Here is a 20,779-nt window from a genome sequence, read left to right as displayed (position 1 = left end):
GAGCCAAAATCAAACTCAGGCACCCCCTACCCAATCGTTTTTGATACAATCCAATAGACAAGTCTGTTACTTGAGATTGTATTTTATGTCTTATCTAGTATCAAATATGTTGCACACTTATGTGCTGACAAATACAGTGTTTTCTGCAGCCCCCAAATTGTGCTCTGCCAACACAAATTGACATGAGTCATGGTCCTTGCCCCCAGGAAGCTCTCAGTTTCATTGGGAAGGCACCAAACAGATTGAAAAACGTCAAAGTAAAAACCACTATGTACTGAATGTCTACTATGTACCAAGCACAGTGCCGAGTGCAGTAAATATGTTAGCTCACTTAGTTTGCTTCTCACAATGATACTGTATGGTGGGTATTTTTATCCTAATTCATAGATGAGAAAATGAAGGCCCTGAGAGGTTGCAGACTTTGCTCAGGACACACAGCTAGTAACTAACAGAGCCAGATCCACCCCCAAGTGAGCTGCAGTGTGCAAGTGATAAGCCAGCCTGAAACTGAGGATGGGGGCAAAGCAGGGTGAATTTGGGAGTGGCCAGACTCTGAAGGATGGGTGATGCTTTAACATGAAATGGAGATAGAAAAGAGAACCTCAGGTAAAGAAGAACAGCATAAGCAGAGGGAACAAAAGGAGCCCAAGGGTGAGGTTTAGCCATCCCCTGAGCCCTCCGTGGAAGTTCCCTTGAACAACTTGCCCAACCACTGTGACGTAGGCTTGGCCATGGTCCTCAGGAGGGCATTGTTCTCCCAAATAATTACTGGCACCAAAGATGGCAGAGCTATTTTTGCTGTGGCTTGGAAAGAGAATTTGGTGGCAGTAGAGCTCAGGTGATTCCCTCATTCCTGTAGTAGACTAGAGTGGAAAGAGCACCAGCTTTAGCAGAACAGGCTTGTGTTCTGATTCCAGCTTCACCACTCAGTAACCACAGGTGAGACATTTCACCCCACCAAGCCTCAGTTTGCTGATATGAATGACAAGGATCACAGCACCCACCATGCAGCATTTGCTGCAGGCATTAGAGATCGTGCCCACAAAGCACAAAAGGGCCTGGTCATCGCTGGAATTTGTTATGGGTCGAATTGTGTCCCTCCAAAATCGATACCTTGAAGTCTAACCCCAGTTCCTCAGAATGTGACCTTATTTGAAGACACAGTTTTTAAACAGGTAATTAAGTTAAAATGAGGTCATTACCATGGGCCCTCATCTAGTATGATCAGTGGCCTTCTAGGAAAAGGAGATTAGGACTCAAACAGATGCCGAAGAAGGACCATGCAAAAATTCCAGAGGAAGATGACCATCTACCAGCCCAAGAGAGAGGCCTCTGAAGAAATCACCCCTGCTGATATGTTGATCTATGATTCTCACTTGTAGAACTGTGACAAAATAGATTTCTCTAAACTGTGAAACCACCCAGTCTGTGTTCCAGGTATACAATGCTAAGCTTTTTCCAAGGATCATGTCATTTAACCTCCTTGATGATCCTGTGGTACCATTCAATGTTCTCTACTTTTCAGAGGTAGAAATGGAAAGTTAGAAGAAGGAGTAACTCACCAAGGCCACAGAGCTGACACACAATAGTGACAAAATTATAAGCTAAGCAGTCAATTCCTTTGGGGGAGATGTACCATTTGGGTTACAAGGCCTTCCTGGTGGAATATTGACAGGAATAAATGGGAAACTTTCTCTGTATGGACACTCAATCAGGCAACTGGGACTATGAGTTCTAGCCTCACTCTGCCACTAACCACTTGTGTGATCTGGGGCAAGTCCCTTTATCTTTCAGGGTCTCAACTGTGTTATCAGCAAAGGCAGAGAGTTGACTTCACTCAGTACGGGAGTTGGCCTCTGAAGTCCCATGAATGTTCAAAGAGCCTAAAAATTCTCACGTTTATTTCAAAGGCAAGGTAACCTCACTTTGCCTTCTGAGCCTAACCATAACTCTCTCTTATATTTATTCCACCCACCTCTGACTTACTATATGGTTCAGGTCTTCATTGCCTCTCACTGGCATCACTACAATGGCTTCTGTCTACATGGATACGAGATTAATTTTCTGGAAGTGCCTTCTCACACAGTATTCCCTGTTCAGATCCTCATTGCTTTTAGAATAGAAGCAATTGTTTTCTTTGATACTCCAGGCCTTCCATGGCTGGGATTTTATATTCCAGAGCAAGCATCTTTAATAAGCATCGATTAGATTTTCAAGATGGTTGATTTTTCAGCATTTCATCATTTCAAATCAAGGTGGTTGATTTTTCATAATTGAAAATGGTGTAAGAGATTTTCCAGTGTTCATGCAAAACTAAAGATGCAAAAAAAAAATCTTTGAGAATTAATCTTGGCAGTGGGGAGAGGCAGTTATTACCGTCAAACTATTTTAAATGCTTGGCAAAACCAAAATAATCCTGCCATTTACTTGATTTGGTAATCTCCATCTTTCCCTGCTCCTGGGACTCCGGATAATCACCACATATTCAAATTCTATCCATCCTTCAATGACAAGACAAAAGGTGGCCTCCAGGCTGTAGTTTGTTGATCTGTCCAGCTATAAATAGTCTCTACTTCCTCTGCCACCCACTTAATCTAGGCCCTTAACCTTCCTCCTTGTGTTATATTTATTGTTCTAAGTATATTATGGAGCAATTCTATTTATTCCCTTACCATGTATCCATTTCTGTATTCATTCACTGCACAAGCGTTGATTAAATCCTGCTAAGTGCCAGGTGCTCTGCTAGGTGCAGGGAAAGAGACAGGAAACCAAGGAATGGTCCCTGTCTGCATGGAGCTTAGAGTCTAATGGCATAGATGAGCATCACTGAAGAATCAGGTACACAATTCATTGTTTCACTATGACTGTGAAAGCGTGACCAAGGAGAATAATCAGAACACTACTCTGTTATTGAGCACTTACTATGTGCCAGGCACCGAGCTGAGCATTTACTGTTTAAATCTTCTAATCCTCACAGCAATTCCAGTGCAGGGGTTTTAGTATGATATTTAATGAACAGCATGCTATCAAGTAGATTGAGCCGCAGAATGGTTAAATATTTTGCCCCAAGTCGCACAGCTAGTAACTGCCAGAGCCAGAATGTGAATCAGAGAAATCTAACTTCAGAGCCCATCCTTTGAGCCACCGTGCTGAACTGTCTAGTAAAGTCTAATTAACAGAGGGACATGACCTAGTTCAGGGGATCTGTGGAAGGTTTCCTGGATGAAGTGCTTAATTGAACTGAAATCTGAAGTGTGAGTTGCAATTAACTGAAAACAAAAGAGAGTTCAGAGGGAGAGGAACATGAGGGTTCCAGGCAGAAAGAAGATCATGTGCAAAGGTCCTGAGGTAGAAAAATGCATGGAACATTCAAGGATTGGCAAATGGGCCAGAATGCCTAGAATACCAAAAGGAACCAGGGGCTGGATGTGGGAGGGCTGCTGAGGTGAGCAGGCACCGGGGCAGGCAGGGTACTTGCAACCATAGGAGTGGAGAGATTGATTAGGAAGACAGTAGAGACAGTAGAGATGACATTCTAGGACTGAGGCCCACACAGTTCCAACAACCAGAGGTCCTATCAAAGAAGATGATTGAGCCAAGACATTTGGGAAGAGACAGTGGAGATTTTTCCCATATGTAACCTGCTTGGCTCTACTGTCACACATAGTAGTGATGTTACATGTGTGACTTTCTTTTTAAAAAAGGAACTAATTCTATTGCATACGAGAACTGTATCAAGGGAAGCCATGCCTCTTACTAACGCTTGGCCTGTGACTGGCTAACTAGACAAGTTTAGAAAGCCACTGGCCTGTCTCCCTATTCCCTGCTTTGCATGTTCTAGGACACAGATTACATGTTCACATAGCTATTTTTAAACATGTACTTCTGATCAAAATAGTAGGTGAGAGGGATGCCTGGGTGGCTCAGTTGTTGAATGTCTGCCTTGGGCTCAGGTCATGATCCTGGGCTCCTGGGATTGAGTTCCACATCGGGTTCTCTGCAGGGAGCCTGCTTCTCCCTCTGCCTATGTCTCTGCCTCTCTCTGTGTCTCTCATGAATAAATAAAATCTTAAAAAATATATAGTAGGCGAGAGACTGGAAATAATATAAGCATACATTACATCATTCTACTACTGGAGAATAATTCAAAGCAGATCCTTTTGATTGTAGATGCCAAATGGTAATAACACATTTCAGGAGGAAGGACTTCCATTGCAAATTTTGCTGGGATTATTACTCTTTGCTCATCTCCATGCGGCAACAGGGTATCATCAGTAAACTCCCTCCCAAACTGTAGAAATACAGATTAAAAATCCTCAAGTATAACTTTAAGAGTCTGCCCTCACAGATCTGTATTTTCAACTGCAGAGGTGATAAGACTTATCTTTGCTGACATTATTTAATGAGATGATTCATCTCTCGCACATGCAGAACTAGAAGCTAAATATTTATTTAACACGAACACGAAACACAATGCCAATTAAAGGACTGCCTTGAAATTTTTTTCTATTTAATTTTCCTTTGCCTTGAAATAAGGTCCTACTGCAGCATTGTGTCAGGGTGGCTCAGGACGATCAGATTACAGAAGAACATTTGTTTGTACACAATGGAGTCAAGTTTTCCAAAACACACTGCACATGTGTGCAGCGTTGATAACCTTTTATCCTTCGTTCCTTGTTGTAAATCCCTGGAGGATTTTAACCTTTAAGCAAGAGATTGCCATCTTTATGAAAACATTAAGTTCCTAACTCTACCCTTATCTCATCTATCTTGCTACTTTCATTTACCATGTGGAGGGGTTTCCCTAAACCCTGGCAAAACAATGCCCGGGGGTGCATGCCAGTTGTGATGGAGGGTGGCCCTGTGGTTGGCTATAGTGCTGCTGGATAGAGCATCAGAGGGCTTGGGTATGGGTCCAAACCTTATAGCTCTGTGGTTCTAACCTTCATCAAGTGAGGTTCCAAAAAATACTGGAGTATTAATCATAATATGAATGGACCAATCGGAGCAGTCTCTGCTCTTGTGCAGGAGCAGAGGCCTGGAGGCCGTCATTCTGGATAGTGGGGAGGTCCGAGGGCTGGGAGGCTGAGATAGAGGTGGGCGGCGGGGGAGGGGGGGCATTCTGAGCATTCCAGGGGCTCAAGGCTGCCATTTACAACATGGTTTAAAATATTCCAACAATTTAATAATTGGCAGGGCCACCTTAGCCTTCTGTGTCTCCTGCTTTCAGGAGCCCTTTATTCCCTTCATCTCCTGAGACAAGGCAGTGTTGTCTTTGGCCAGTGACTTCATTTCTCTGAAATTTTCTTTTCTCCCTCTAGGAATTCTGTCAAACTTTAAGAATAAGATGTGCATGCCACTCAAAATGAAAAAAAAAGTATTATTTTTTTCCCCAAAATTCAGTACCCTGAGAAGTTGGGAACATTCTAAGGTTCTTTAATTGAGACAGTTTGATATTTGCCAGTGTCATGGGTTCTAGGTTTATGAAACCACGTAGTACCTCCTCCTTCATGCCGCCCCTCCTCCTCCTGGGTGTCTTATAACTCCAGTTTTTACTCCTTTCCTCCCTCCCCTATGAGTCCTCCTCCTCATCCCCATCATGCACTTGCCTAAAACTGTCCTGGGTCCTCCTTTCACTCCCCGCCTTGACATACTCTCTGTTAGGGAGCTCGCCCACTTCCATAATTGTAGTTATCATACTATGTGAAGGTTCCCAAAACTTTATTTCCACCCTGATCTCTTTGCTACACATCAGGAGCGTCTCCCCAACCATACTACACGCACCTGGGTCAAAATTAAGCTCCTCTAAGACTGAATGTCATTCTTCTCTCCCACTGCTATCTCCTGACCCATATTTTTTTCCAGATTTGCCAATAGCTGGCCTCGCTGTCAGGCTTCCCAGGCTCACCCCTGAACAGGTAGTGAACAGGAGAGGGAGCAGCAATTCAACCAGCCACTAAGTCCTGTCACTGCCTCCACTGCTGCTTGCTTTCCCCTGGCTGCCACCCTGGTTCGGACATGATCGTCTCACATCTGGATGGTTGCAGTAATCTGAATGGGCTTCTCACTCTTTCCCCCACCCTGATCAATAACCCCGACACACTATCAGCAGATTCATTTGCCTAGAACACTATTTTTCATAGATTGCTGTCTCCCACATTCAAATTCTTCATTTTCAAATGACCAGGGAATATTTGGACTACTGCATCTGGTGAGCACGATCCCTGAAACCTAAGTGTGAACCCAGCTCTGCTGCATTTTTCTTCGACCACACTCGCATATGTAGTAGGCTGACAAGCTTTCATTGCGCCTCCTCTTGCTAAATGTGTCTTAAATATTAACCATAAATACTGGTCAAATGGATTGCTACCTATCAGCTTCTTCTCAAACCATTCTTGGCAACTGAAATGTCCCATTCCTCCTTTCTGAGATTTACTCATTCCAGGTCTTGCTATTCCCTTAGTAACAGCAACAATTACTATCATTTATCAAGCTCATGCTACGTGCCAGGCATTAGACTAAGCACTCTGCGAGCACTTGGCTCATTTCATCCTTAAATCCTGTATTGGAAGAACTATCATGGTCCCCATTTTACAGATGAGGAAACTGAGGCATGAGTAAATTAAATAACACACCTGAGGTCACACGGTAAAATAGTTAAATCTGTTGCCCAAGTCTGAACTCTTTAATCTTTACAGCATACTGCCTCTTTTCTTGTCTCCTCCAGAGATGCATCTTTTTCCTGTCTACACTGCATGTCTCTGCCATGTGGATCTTTTCACAGTGCATTGTGACTGTTGCAGCATAGCATGGTCATTAGGCATGACTCCAAAGTCAGGCTGGGTGAGCTGGAGTCCCGACTATACTAGTTGCTGGCTTTGTGTGCCTCAGGCAACTTACTTAACTGTAAATCCCTACATCAATAAACTAGCTCCTATAATAGCATTTGATGTATAGTTCATGGAACAACTACCTGAGTTAACCACCTTTGTAAAACACTGAGCATAATGGCACATACTAAACACTCATCAAGTATTACCAGTTATTAAAATTCCCCATGCCTCTCCGTTGCCTCCTGTTAAGAGTGTAAGCTAAGTAAAGGAAAGGATTCTCTGCCTTGGTAATTCCAGAGCACTTAGCAAATCTATCCAGCAGATGCTTCCACCAAACTGTGCCTTTGAAGGTTTCAGTTTGGAGATGATTTTTAGGAAATAGGTAAGATTTCAGTTATTGAAACTTCACGACTGGAAACTGTGTAAAGGCACCAAACTGTGCCTTTGAAGGTTTCAGTTTGGAGATGATTTTTAGGAAATAGGTAAGATTTCAGTTATTGAAACTTCACGACTGGAATCATACAATGTGAGCTGAAATGCTGAGTTGATAAATAACTTGTGAATTCTGGGAATAGCGTTCCCAGAGCCCATGCAGATATTTTGGTCAACTAGCCTTCCTACGATACCTACTCATGAACATTGGAACATTGACATAAGCTGATAGAGCCCCTCCTAGTGTTCTCTATACAGGACACAAACATGACAGTGATGAGCAAAACTAGTTTGAACTATATTGAGAGATGTTGGCAGGGAAGGGGGACGGTCCTTGGAGCATGTTTTATGATTAAAAACACCCCTGATTTTCTATCTATCTATCTATCTATCTATCTATCTATCTATCTATCTATCTATCTATCATCTATCTATCTATCTATCTATTATCTATCTATCTATCTATCTATCTATCTATCTATCTATCTATTATCTATCTATCTATCTATCTATCATCTATCTATCTATCTATCTATCTATCTATCTATCTATTATCTATCTATCTATCTATCTATCATCTATCTATCTATCTATCATCTATCTATCTATCTATCTATCTATTATCTATCTATCTATCTATCTATCTATCATCTATCTATCTATCTATCTATCTATCTATTATCTATCTATCTATCTATCTATCTATCTATCTATCTATCATCTATCTATCTATCTATCTATCTATCTATCTATCTATCTATCTATCTATCTATCTATCTATCTATCTATCTATCTATCTATCTATCTATCTATCTATCTATCTATCTATCTATTATCTATCTATCTATCTATCTATCTATCTATCTATCTATCTATCTATCTATCTATCTATCTATCTATCTATCTATCATCTATCTATCTATCTATCTATCTATCTATCTATCTATCTATCTATCTATCTATCTATCTATCATCTATCTATCTATTATCTATCATCTATCTATCTATCTATCTATCTATCTATCTATCTATCTATCATCTATCTATCTATCTATCATCTATCTCAATCCAGAAAGCAGTGGGTCATATAAACTGCTACAGTTGGTGGTGAATTTCCTTGTAATATAGACTTTTAAAAACTTTAAGTAAAAAACACTTGTAACTTACAGAAAAAATAAAACTGAATACTGTGATCCTTACACCTCTGATTTAACAAATGCTACATTTTACATGTTTGCCATAGATTTTGTTTTTAAGAAGTAAAATGGTCCGGATATAGTTAAGGCTCCTTTGTGTACCTTCCTGACCCCAGTTTTTCTCCTTCCCTTCCTAGAGGGAAGGTAATATCTTGAAGTTGCAGTTTAGTTTTTTCATTCTGGTTTTGTACTTTTACTTATATTTGTGTATGTCTATGTGCTCCTTATACCATTGTCTTGTTTTAAAACTTTACACAAATGGTATTTACTTTATGTATCTTTTTGCATACCTGTTTTTTTCCAGTTCAGTTTTTGAAATTTGTCTGTGTTGATTCTTACAGATCAAGTTCATTTCCTTAATTGCTATAAAATACTGTTTATTTTTGTAATAGTGATTAAATTTTATTTTATTGATAGACTAAGCACTTTGCGAACACTTGGTTCATTTCATCCTTAAATCCTGTATTGGTAGAACTATCATGGCCCCCATATTTTTTTCTTCTTCATGTGCACATCGATATGATTTTTTCTAAGAATGTTTAGGTTTGGGATACTTTCATGTTTTCAGAAAAAGAGTTATGTTTCCATCTAAACCGAAAAGCAGATAACAATGATGCTTTCATAAAATTTTAACATTTCAATATAAGCATTTCTGAAAAAGGAGAACTTATCCTGAAAAGGAGAATTAGTATCTTTGTCATCCTTTTTTTCTGGGGATTGGGACACACATGTTAAAGTGACATTGAATAAAATGGATGACCCACCATAATCATTTGGCACAAGAAGAGCACATCCTGTTTACCTAGAACATTTCATCTGGTTTTGTAAAATCCACAAGTAACAGTCAGCCAGTATATCTGCCATGAAATCAGCAGTGTGGCATTGCCATTGTCGGGAGCTGGACAACTGCATTCTCACATGCAGGTGTGAGATGGGTCTGTCTCTGTCATAGGCAGCAGCAGCCAGAATCTTAACACAAGTTGCTCGTGTGCTCACAGCTGCTGGCACTTCCAACTTCTCCGGCACATGAACAGGGCTTGCTTCTGCTTCTCCATGTAGCTACTTTATCCCTTACAGTTAGGACTCAGTGGTTTGCAACCCTAGCTATATAAAAGAATCACTTTGGAGATTTAAACACACACACACACGCACACACACACACACAAACAGAAAACATGGCTCTTGCCCAGAGATTCTGATTTAGTTGACCCAGAGATGTGTCTAGGCATTGCTTTCTTTGTGATACTAATGGACAACAGGTGTTGGAATCTGCTAAAATCTGGTCCAGGCAATAGCTTGATCTATCTATAGGATCCTGGCAAAACTGGGAATCCATGTTGCTACAAAGCGGACAGAACCCTTCCAAATCATGTTAATTATTTCACAAGCCTTCTAGCCTCACATTACTACCCAAAAATGGGGTTGGAAAGCCAGAGACCTGGGGGTTTTTTTCTTATCTTGTGCCCCCAAAAGATCCAAGATCCAGTGTGTGATGCTGGGCAAACCACTTGGTGTCTGAGTCTTTCATTTTTGTGTTGCATAAAACGAGATGGGACATCTGCTTCCCCTGTGATGGGGTGAAAGAAGGGGCAGTCTCTGCATGGGGCTAACGCCAGGCAGTATGGTCAAGTGATTAAATGGGTTAGCCACACCCAGGAAAGGGATCCGGGTACGCAAATTTAACCGGATGCTCAAGAAGCACTATAGAATGTCCAAAATTGGCAGGGCCAAGTGGCCTTCTAATTGGGATAGCAAAACCTTGGACAGGACAAGAAAATACCAAATAACAACTGAAAGTATCTCGTGATTATTCTTGGATTTGACATTGCTTATTTGCAACTTCTTTCCAGACGCCCCCCCATGACCCATATCAACTTGTTCATAACGATTTTTTCTTTTTTACTTGTAACATTGTATACTGTAGAAAATAAAAGGTCATTCTTTTACAGAAGGCTGAAAGAGGTAAAAACTGAACTTATCTGTTTAAAAAATTTATTATCCATTAAATTAAAAGGGAATCTCTCCCACTCTCATCCTATCTTCCCTGGACCAACCACTTGATCTAACTGGCTTCTAGCTAGCTAGCTGGCTAGCCATTCATCCATCTATCCAATTCGTTCTCCTTTCCTTTCCTTTCCTTTCCTTTCCTTTCCTTTCCTTTCCTTTCCTTTCCTTTCCTTTCCTTTCCTTTCCTTTCCTTTCCCTTCCAAAACAAGGTTGCTTTTGATGGCCGTTAGGAGGGAAGGCCAGACCTCCAGTTGGAAAATCTAGAGTTTAGTCTGTAGGAAGCTATTATTAATATTATTTGCCAAAGCTAAAATCAACACAAAAGTAATAATGATAAAAATGAATAAAACTGCTTTGGACTTTTCTAAGTGCTAAAAGAGCTGTTCAAAAAAAAAAAAAAAAAAGCTGTTCACATACACACACACACACACACACACCCCTGCCCCTATGTATCATTTTATATTTTGGTGAGAGAAGGTACTGTTAAAGATCAATAAATGAATCTGACAATGCTAATTTATTGTACTCTGTGCCTTGGCTTGTCCTCAGAGCTGAGAAGACAGAAATAACTGGTACGATGCACAGCACACTATTGATGGGATAATTGGGGAGAGGAGAAGAAAAGAGTGGGTAATGGAGGGTGTTAGAGATATTCTAGTACAGTAGGAATATCTTCATGTGCTACTGGTACAGTTCAGACATGAAAGACCAAAGCCATGAGCCCTTTATGAAAGGAAGAACTGAGTGCCAGTGAAGTGGCACAACCTGGCTTTCTACAAAGCTTAAGAAAACATGTAGGCAAGCCACACATCAGAGAGCCTTCCTCCTTCTAGAATGCACAAGACAAGTCTGCTCAGTTCCTAAAGCCAGCACTTTTCTTGACTTCCTTCCCAGCACTGACTGTAAACCCTTTCCCCTGGGTTATGGGGGAGAGGTGACAGTTTAACATTTCGGAGATCACTCCTTGTCCAGAGGACTGCCTGGGAGCTCAGAGAATACTCGGTGCTGCTCCTACTAAACATGGTGTAGCCTCTTGCTTTGTCAGCACAACTGCCACATGGCTGCCTGGCCATGGAAACACTCATGGCAACATTGATGAATTCTCTGGTCTTTATAGTATTTTCTGGCTCAGGGATGGGAAAATTCCAAGAAAGAAAGAAAGAAAGAAAGAAAGAAACAAACAAACAAACAAAGAGATAAAGAAAGAAAGAGAGAAAGAAAGAATACAAAAGGAAAGCTCTCTTTAGAATAGAGAAAACCCTTAAAAGATGCCAGCTGGTTGAATGATGCACAATCTCCCTAAACACAGTCTCATCAATTTGGCCAACAGCCTGCACAATGCTCTTGACCAAATATGCTTTACTCTGGCAACAGACATGTTAGAGCTACACAAAAGATGACCAGGCAAAGAGGATAATAACTGGACGATGTCTTAAAAGGATGGTCGAAGTGACTGAGGTGCCACTGAGGTCTTGCTACAGAGGGAGGAGAAGAACAGCAGGAGAATATGCGTTACCTGTCCAGCACCGCCGTCCCCAGGCTGGCTTCTGCTCTGATCAGACGACTAAAACCATCCAGGTTTCCACTATGAGGCCATTCGCCTCGCAGTCTTCAAGGAAACCTACACCCGAGGAAGGCAAAGCCGAGCAGGATTCATTGTGAGGGCTCGGGCAGGACTGGCAGCTGGGTGCCCAGCTCGGCCTCCCCTCTCTCCCGCGCCTCCCCTGCCCGTGGTGCTCCTCCAAGCCTCACAGCGCCATCCGTGAGAGGCTCGCTGCTGTTTGAAAAACAAGAAGTGATTTCCTGGTCCTCTTCCCCGGATGGCGTGTGCGATTTCCCTTACGCCCATGGGAAGTCCTTCAGATCCTTCTTATCTAGAAACCTCTCCACCGAGTGGCCAGACTTGTTTGGCCAATGCCCCTAGTCCTGGCTTTGCTTTCACCAAAGAAAAAATCAGAAAAATGAAACTAAAGCAACCCCCAAATGGGTTAGAGCTAAGATGTAGGATGCCTTGTTTAAACCTTTGAACGATGTTCTCTAAATTAGATTGTGTTTTCAGAGTGGAAGGAAAACAAAATTATTGATGAGTCCTTGTGTCTCACAGTGTCAAGAAGTCAGAGAATTAAAAAAAAACAATTCCTAGAGTATGAAAAGACCTAAAACTGCCATTAGCCTTAGCCCTAGACTTCAGAGAGAGAGAGAGAGCTGTACTTCCAATCTGCCACATGAAGGGGACAGCTGGTTCTCTCAGATTTCCAGGAAAACTCTATGGATATTTATGTGACAAATGCTGTGATGCTTAAAATACCATCTTGATAACAGCACTAATATTTAAAGATAAGAAGATGCATGGAAAAGGGCCAGTTGGTGGACTGCATTCAGGTCATTGGGTTTTGTTTTTGTTTTTTTAATAATTTATTTATTTGACAGAGAGAGAACACAAACAGGGGGAGTAGCAGGCAGAGGGAGAGGGAGAAACAGACTCCCTGCTGAGCAGGGAGACTGACACGGTGCTCAAACCCTGGGATAATGACCTGAGCTGAAGGCAGATGCCTAACCAGCTGAGCCACCCAGGTGCCCCAGGTCATGGGTTTAAAGACAAATTATGATCAGAGGTGTTGACCTGAAGGTGACCTCCCCATCCTCATTTTAGAAGTTAGGAAACCAAGACCCATGGAGAAACAGTGACTTGCCCAAGGTCAGAACACAGATGACAAGTAATAGATGCCCATTCACCTGTTCTTATACGTGAGTGTGGGGAATGTTGTTTGATTTCCTACTCTGCACTGCGACCTGTGGAGAGAGGCTAGTGAACGAGGCCTGGACCCCAGGAATCTGCATTGTGAATTAAGTCTCCAGTTTGAGTCTGATGCATGTAGTCTCCAAACTGTGTTTAGAGAGACCCTTGTAATGTCACACCAAGGACTCTGGTGTCGAACTGTAGGGATTCAAACGATAGTCCCACAGGTTTCTATTTCTGTGGCCTTTCACACATTACAGGACTCCACAGAGACTGGGTTTGGTTTTGTGTGATAGTGGATAACGGTACCACTGAGTTCACAGGCTCGAGTGTGAGCCTGGCAGAGAGGAGGAGCTCTCTGGGGACCTGGGCTCTCATTCTACAAGCTCATACTCTTTTCCTGTTCCACCCCCAACTTTCTCTCCTTTTTGCCCACCTTCCCATCTGCTCAAAGACATCACCCTTAGGCATGCTGACAACTACCAGTGGTACTCAGGCTTAAGACAAAAATGAAGAATTTTGACAAAAAAGAGGATGAATTTCAAGGAGGACATGGGCAGTGATGAGCACTGGGGGCTACGTGGACACACTGAGTCACTATATTGTACCTTTCAAACTAATATCACCCTGTATGTTAACTAGCTGGAATTTAAATAGAAACTTTAAAAAAATAAGGAAATATAGGCCATCCCAATCAGGTGGTGACTCTCACTTGGAAAAGGGAACAAAGGAGGATGAACCTCCACAATGTCATTCTACTTCTCGGCACTGGCTCTCAACTGTATTCTCTAGTCCACTCCATGTCGTTGTTAGGACTTGGTTGGACAGTTTGGTAGTCGGGGCCCCACAAAGAAAATATGGAGTCAGGATGGCTAAAATAAAACAGCACTGACATCCTGTTTTGCAGCCCAGACAGGACCGCACTAGCATTCTGTTTCGCAGGCTTTGCAGAAATGACTTCTGCAAAATGTCCTAAAATAAGACAGTAAACCACAAAGCATTTGTCAATATCCTGGTCAGGGGGCAGTTAAGACCTAAGCCCCGTGATGTCAACAACAACAACAAAAAAATCAGCACATGGACAGCAACCTAGTAGGTAGACAGATCTATGACCAAAGATCTGATGGGCATGACTTGGCAACCCTGATGGTTTAAGATAGTTCTGCAAAAGAGCTCATGGAAATCCCTAACTCCCAGAAGGCAACTTTCTCGGGGACCCCCTCTCTCTCCGGGAGTGTAATACTATTGCTCAATAAACTTTGCTTTGCTGCCCACCACTCTTGGTCTGGTCTACCCCTTCATTCTTTGAAACAGGGTGACCGAGAACCACGGGCACTAAAGGCAGAGAAATCCTGAAGTATCATCATTGGGAGATTTGGTGTTTGCCCATCCCAGCTGACTCTCCAGGTCCTCCTTGCCACAAGCCCAGGTGTGGCTTGGGAGCTCAGGGAAGGGAACTTGCTCCCTAAGGCCAGGAGTGTATCGTGATTGGTCTAAAGCACACTGGTCTCATTCTCCTGGCTGGGCAGCGGAGCTTGCTTGGACATGAGGCCAATCGTGGATGCACATTACCTCTGGATTTGCCATTAGGGGCACAATAAAAATCCTTATTATGTAACCCAGTTCCAGTTGGGTTTTCTGTTATTTGTAGCTAAAAGCTAAAAACAGTAATGTGGTGAATCACCACGAAGAATACATCTTTCGAGTCTATATAAAATACTACTCTTGGTCTAAAAAAATATTAGGAAGAGCATTTTTTTTTTTTTTTTTTTTTTTTTTTTTTTTAGGAAGAGCATTAAAGCACATACTCACAGAGCCGGATGGCTTCAATTGTATTCCAAAATATTCCAAATTAATTTCCCGTGTTAGGTATTTGAGGTATTAACTTTTTCTCTAGGAGATGGGCAAAGATACCCCAGATTCTTTCTTATACTAAAAAATCTATAATATTAAATATAAGTAGTGGAAGAGCACCCCAGTCTTGAAAACCCAGAGTAGCCTGGGGTTGAGAGTATGGACTCCAGATCTGCCCACTAGTGGCTCTGTGGAAACTCAACAGGTTATTTAATCCTTCTGTGCCTCAGTTTCCTCATTTGCAAAATCAGAGTAACAATAGCACCTACCTCAGGGTTGCGGTGAAGATTAAAATACTTGTAACAGTGCCTGGCATGTAGGGAGCAGGTGTAAGTGTTGGCTGTTGTTATCTCTGCCAGAAAGAACCTTTTGCAGTCATAATAGCTACCTGTATGGATTTGATAGTGTCTCTGCCTTTGCTTTCTGCTAGGTTTGCCTATAGCTCAGCAGAGATTGGCCCTTTAAAGAAGCCTTTGAAATATATCTTGTCTTTGTCACGAGATGTGTTCCTTTGGGAGTAAGTTGAGTGCATGGGGATAAATGTAGATAAATGACACTGGCTATGTTGGGGAGGAATGAAATAAAGCCAGAGGACACTGGACATGAATGTGGTAGTAAAGGACACTAAAAGAATTTTGCTGGCTAACCGCTTTGGAAAGTAACTGTGGGACAGAACTACATGCCCAGTGGCCGGTTAGCCCACTCTAGGAGAAAGGGAAATTTCCAGACCTCAGTACTCACAAAAAAAGTAACAGTGTTGGGGAGCTTGACTTCCAAGTCTTTTTGTTACTCTTTTTGTAAATACCAAGGTCTGGCCTGAAGAAACATCTTGCCCTCCAAGCAGCTCTGAGCTCCGGGGGTAAATGCTTCTTCTAAAAAGCTCTGAGATTTCCTGCTTGGGTTGGGTTGTGGGTGGGCTGTGGGTGCAGCTGGCTTTCTGACATGGAATGGGGTGTTGCCAAGGTGGCTGTCCCTTCACTTCCCTGAGGACCAATTCCTCTCTCACCCACAGTCCGGTTTGTTGCTAGGAACATTCTGTGCTTGTCCACTCACTTTACAATGAAAACAAAGACAAATAAAAAATGGAACCACCATATGGTCTCGGCTGCAACCCAGGATTAGCTGCTGATGGGGAGACTTTGCCCTGTCGCTGCTAAGGTGTCAAGCAGCTGTGACAGAGGTACCTCTCCTGCATTCTAAGATGCTGGAGTCCATGGCAAGTCAAACCCAAGCCTTTTCCAGCAGGCTGTGGTGGTGTAGCCAGAGTAAGTAATTCACCAGTCATGTTTAATGTGTTTGTAGGCATGACATTTCCCTTAGGACTTGAGGGTATGACCTCATTCTGTACAGAGCTGTTTTCTCAGACACAAAGGTTGGCACCAAATTAACACGTATTTCCAGCATGCTCCAGGCTGCTTCATGGCCCAACCCTTCCCTCTTGCTCAACTAGGTAATTGTTAGTCTCCTTTTAAGTCATAGATGTTATTTCTTTCAAGGACCCTCCTCCACTCCCTCCCAGCCTGAGACAAGTGTTCCTTCCCCCCAGACCCATAATTCCAGGTACATGTCTTTTTGCAGTTACTACATTGCATCTGAATGATTATTTTAATGCATTGATTGTAAGCAGCTGGAGGCAGGGACTAGTCTTATTTATCATATGCCCAGCAACTAGTACCCTGCTGGCACATAGTAGGTGATCAATAAAAGCAAAAAGAAAATGAAACTGCTCCATCTCATCCATTGCTGGTCCTCCCTCTTAACATTGGCGTGTCCCATGGTTCAGTCCTTGCAACTCTTTGCTAACACTTATTTCCCAGGTGGGCTCCAGCATGGTTTAAATCTTTGTGCTGATAACTTCCAAATACACATGTCTATCACAGACCTCGCTCCTGAATTCCTGACCCATATATATCCAACTGCCTACTTGATATGTCTACTTGGATATTCAAGAGGCTTTCAGACTGAACATGACCGAAACTAAAGTCCTGATCTGCTCCCCCTCCAACAGTCTCTCTCATCTTAGTAAAGGGCATAGCCATCCTTCCCAGCGGCCCAGACCACAACTCTAAAAGTCACCCTCGAGCTCTCCCTTGCATAGTCTGTCATTTGTCATCAAATCCTATCATCTCTACCTTCCAAATATATGCATTTCTTACCCCTTCCACCATCATCATTCTCATCAAGCCATCATTATCTCTTGACTGCATTACTATCATGGCCTCTAGTTGGTCTCTGTGCAGCACTACAGTTAGAATGGCCCTCATAAAGAGGACATTATGTGATGTCCACCTCTACTCAGCCTTCCTGTGCTCTCATCAGTCATAGTTGAAGTGAAAATCTCTTCAATGGTCTGTAATGCCTACACCCCTGGGCACTGCTTCTTCCTTTGATTCCTCTCCTACTTCTCTCTCTGCTCACTCCTATGGCTTCAGCCGTGCTGGCCTCCTTGCAAGCCAGGCACAACTCCACCTCAGAGTCTTTGCACTTACTCTGCTGTCTGGAATGCTGTTTTCCCAGAGAGCCTTGTGTATCTCTCCCTCCTTTGTCCAGACAACACTTTCTAACTGAGGCCTTTGCTGACTGCCATATTTAGCATTTCCTAATCCCTCTTCCCTGATTAATTTTTTTCCCATGTCACATATCACCTCTCGTGCACTCTAATGTATCTGTTTGGTTTATTGTCTGTTTCCCCTTCCATCCCCATTACTAGCATGTCAGCTCCTTTAGGGCAGGGAGGCTTATTTTGTTCACTAAAGAAGAGTATTTGAAAGTGTAACACACAAACTTACGAATGCCAGTGCTACAGTATGAGTATATACACAGCACAAGTAGGTACAAAAGCACATAATGGTTCAACTCGCAAAACCTTCCCACCTCCACATCTTGGCAGGGTATAAATCCTGTTGTTTTAAACTCACAACCAGATGTTGGTAACCCTTTTGACCCCCTGTGGCCCAGGGTCAGCTCTCTTTTGGTGTTTCTCTAACAAGGCCAGGAAAATTCCCCCCGGCACTGACCTGTCCTTATGCAAGGAAGGAACCAACAAATAATTGAGCAGTTTTATAGTATACAAATGGTCTTTTTCTTATCGTTTGTGTGTATATCTTGGCAGCGTCTCTGCTCATTGGAGCTGGTCATATTTATACTCAGCTGGGGCCTCTCAGGTTTGATCTGTACTTGCTATTACTGGGCCCATTCCACCAACAGACAGAGTTATCATACCTACTCTGTGAATATATCTTCCAGATAGTTATATTACTTTGCTTTGGAAGATCCCAAAGCTTCCATCTTTTGAACCGATTGAATGCAGTTGACAGACCCATTGTACTCGCCTTTTTATGCTTCTGTCAGAAATCCAAAGCCCACTCCAAAAGGAATCTTGTTTTGGACTCCACGCCCAGCATTATCTCCCTAATTTTCCCAGAAGAGAGAAGGACAGCACACAGGGGAAATGAAGGCAGATTGAGGACACGGCTCCATAGAGGTGTCACCAACAGCCCTCTTTGGACCTTTATTGACCTTTCCTTGGGCAGGGTTGACCATCAACGGCTGTGAGCCATCCTCAGCCTTCAGCTTCCACCTTCAGTTCTCACAGGTGATGTGCTATGCCTGCAGCATGACATTTGTCAGCCACACCCTGCAGCTGTGATGCACATGAAGTCAGTTATCGATGGACCAAATGTGTCACTGACTCCTCCTCCTTCAGTCCTTCCCCTAATGCTTCTGATGGCTTTAAGGGGAAGAGCAGGTTATTTGAGGACTTGTGTATTCCTTCTTATCTTAGTCTTGGAAGAAATCTATTTGGAAGGAAGCTGCATTTCCTCTAAAGTGCAGATACTCTTCTGTCCATACACACTGGGTGGTCACTCCTGTTCTAATCTCTGATCCGTTGTTGTGCATCTGATCTACGTCAGCAGATATGGTATATCTCAGGTAACAGAGAGCCTCATCTGCAAACATGTGGCAGCTCCGAGTCTGGACTTGTAAAAACTCTGTCTCCGTAAGGGCAACTCCCATCCAGATTCCATGGCTCTCTACTGTTTTCAGGGCCTCTACACTGGGACAACTGCATGGTATGGGCAGGGTGTTTATCCCTGTACCTAATGGCAGGATGGAGTAATGATTTCTGAGTAGAGAAAAAAGACAGTATTAAACCTATGTTAAACTTATAGACTTTTCTTCATGATGCTTGGTTCACGACTTACTTATTAGCACTTGAGATGATGCTCTAAGTCATAAATTAGCCCAATCTTTCCAGCACCTGTATTCTTTCATGGAAGAAAGTTAAACAATTCTTTCTAAAATGTTGGGATGCAGCTGAACTGAAAATGTAGTGAATGAATGGCACCATGATGGTCTGAAAAATATGGGGATAAGGTGACATTGGTAGTATAGGCTGTCACCTTCGTGGCAGGATTTGTGAAGCAACAGAAAACCTGCATCCATTTGCCCCTAATTCATAAAATTACACTTTTGGAGACAAATTACTTTAAGTGAAGGAACAGTCCTACTCTGACATAAGTACCTTTGAAAAGTTGATATATTGCCCATTTCCCGTGAGTTGTACAGAAGCATGACTTAGTTTAAGTCATCAAAGAAGCATTTATATGAAGATAGTCAGGATAACAGAAGGACGACGAGGTTAGAGAGAAGTGGGGAATATGGGGGTAGTATTTCAGAGAGCTGTTCTTATCTGTGTCTGAGAGCAAACTTAGAGCTCATGGACAACATCCTGCTAACTATTGGTGGAATTGCTACAGTCCACATAGCCTGGCAGTCCCATTATTTATGTTACTTTGCTCACTTCTCAAAATGATCATTTCATACCTTCTCTTCTCTCCTCACTCTTTGCAGTAGCCTTGCCTCACCCTTCATTGAGAAAACAGAATCAAAACAAAACAAAACAAAACAAAAAAAAAAGAGAAAACAGAATCAATCCAATGGAAATGCTAATTCTCCTACATAAAAATTTTCACCCTGTCTTGCACTTGCTCTTCGTCCCTCCCTCTGGTTTGAGAAGATGTGTCTCTGCTCCTCCTGCTGGCCTACCTCTTCCTCTACTTGGCTCTGGGTCCCATTTCCTCTTACTTTCTCAGCACTGGGTCAGTCCCAGCAGCACACAAACATGCTCCAGAACCCCTCTTTAAAGGTCTTGCTTTAACATATGTCCTGTCTCTCTCTCTTTCTCTCCATTGACTGAAGTATTTTCCTGCTCCCCCTTACAGCAAAGCTGGAGCAAAAAGCCGAATACATAGATTTTTTTGTCTCCACATTCTCACCCTCTTCTCTGGTCCCAAAGCCAGTCAGATCAGTCTTCCTCCCCTGGGACAGCCGACCTTTTACAATGTGGAGGTTAGGGGGGCCCTGCCCTTCTGCTCAGATGAAATCCACGCATAAATTTTAACTCCCCCTCCCCTAAATTAACCACTGGTAGTCTACTCTTGACTAGAAGCCTTACCAATTGCATAAACAGTCTATTACTATGTGTTATGTATGTTATATGTATTATGTGCTATATTCTTACAATAAAGTAAGCTAGAGAAAAGAAAACGTTATTAAGAAAATCATATGGAGAAGATATATTTGCAGTAATGTACCATATTTCTAGAAAAATATCCATGTATAAATGTACAGTTCAAACCCATGTTGTTGGAGGGTCAGCCGTACTGCACAGAGACTTTCATGGTGCTCACCATGGCTTCCATGTTGCCATAGTC

At 42.5% G+C, this 20,779-nt stretch overlaps 1 protein-coding gene across 6 annotated transcripts in view; it reads right to left on the bottom strand.

Annotated features, from left to right (window-relative positions):
- ADGRF5 (adhesion G protein-coupled receptor F5) overlaps window positions 1-20,779 on the bottom strand; it is a 101,732-nt gene that overhangs the window by 59,360 nt on the left and 21,593 nt on the right. For 4 of the 6 annotated variants that reach the window (XM_041721848.1, XM_041721867.1, XM_041721838.1 and 1 more), the window contains exon 1: window positions 11,985-12,245. The exons of 1 other annotated variant lie outside the window; for it this stretch is intronic. The gene's annotated coding sequence lies outside the window, so the exon portion shown is untranslated. Of the gene's footprint in view, window positions 1-11,984; window positions 12,304-20,779 lie in introns of those variants that run through there. One more of the 6 variants, XM_041721822.1, reaches the window with a different exon arrangement.

Source organism: Vulpes lagopus, chromosome 1 (genome assembly GCF_018345385.1).
Source record: "Vulpes lagopus strain Blue_001 chromosome 1, ASM1834538v1, whole genome shotgun sequence".
Lineage (NCBI taxonomy): Eukaryota > Metazoa > Chordata > Mammalia > Carnivora > Canidae > Vulpes > Vulpes lagopus.
The sequence above is the reverse complement of the archived record's forward strand: the minus strand, read 5'-3'. Positions and strand labels throughout refer to the sequence as shown.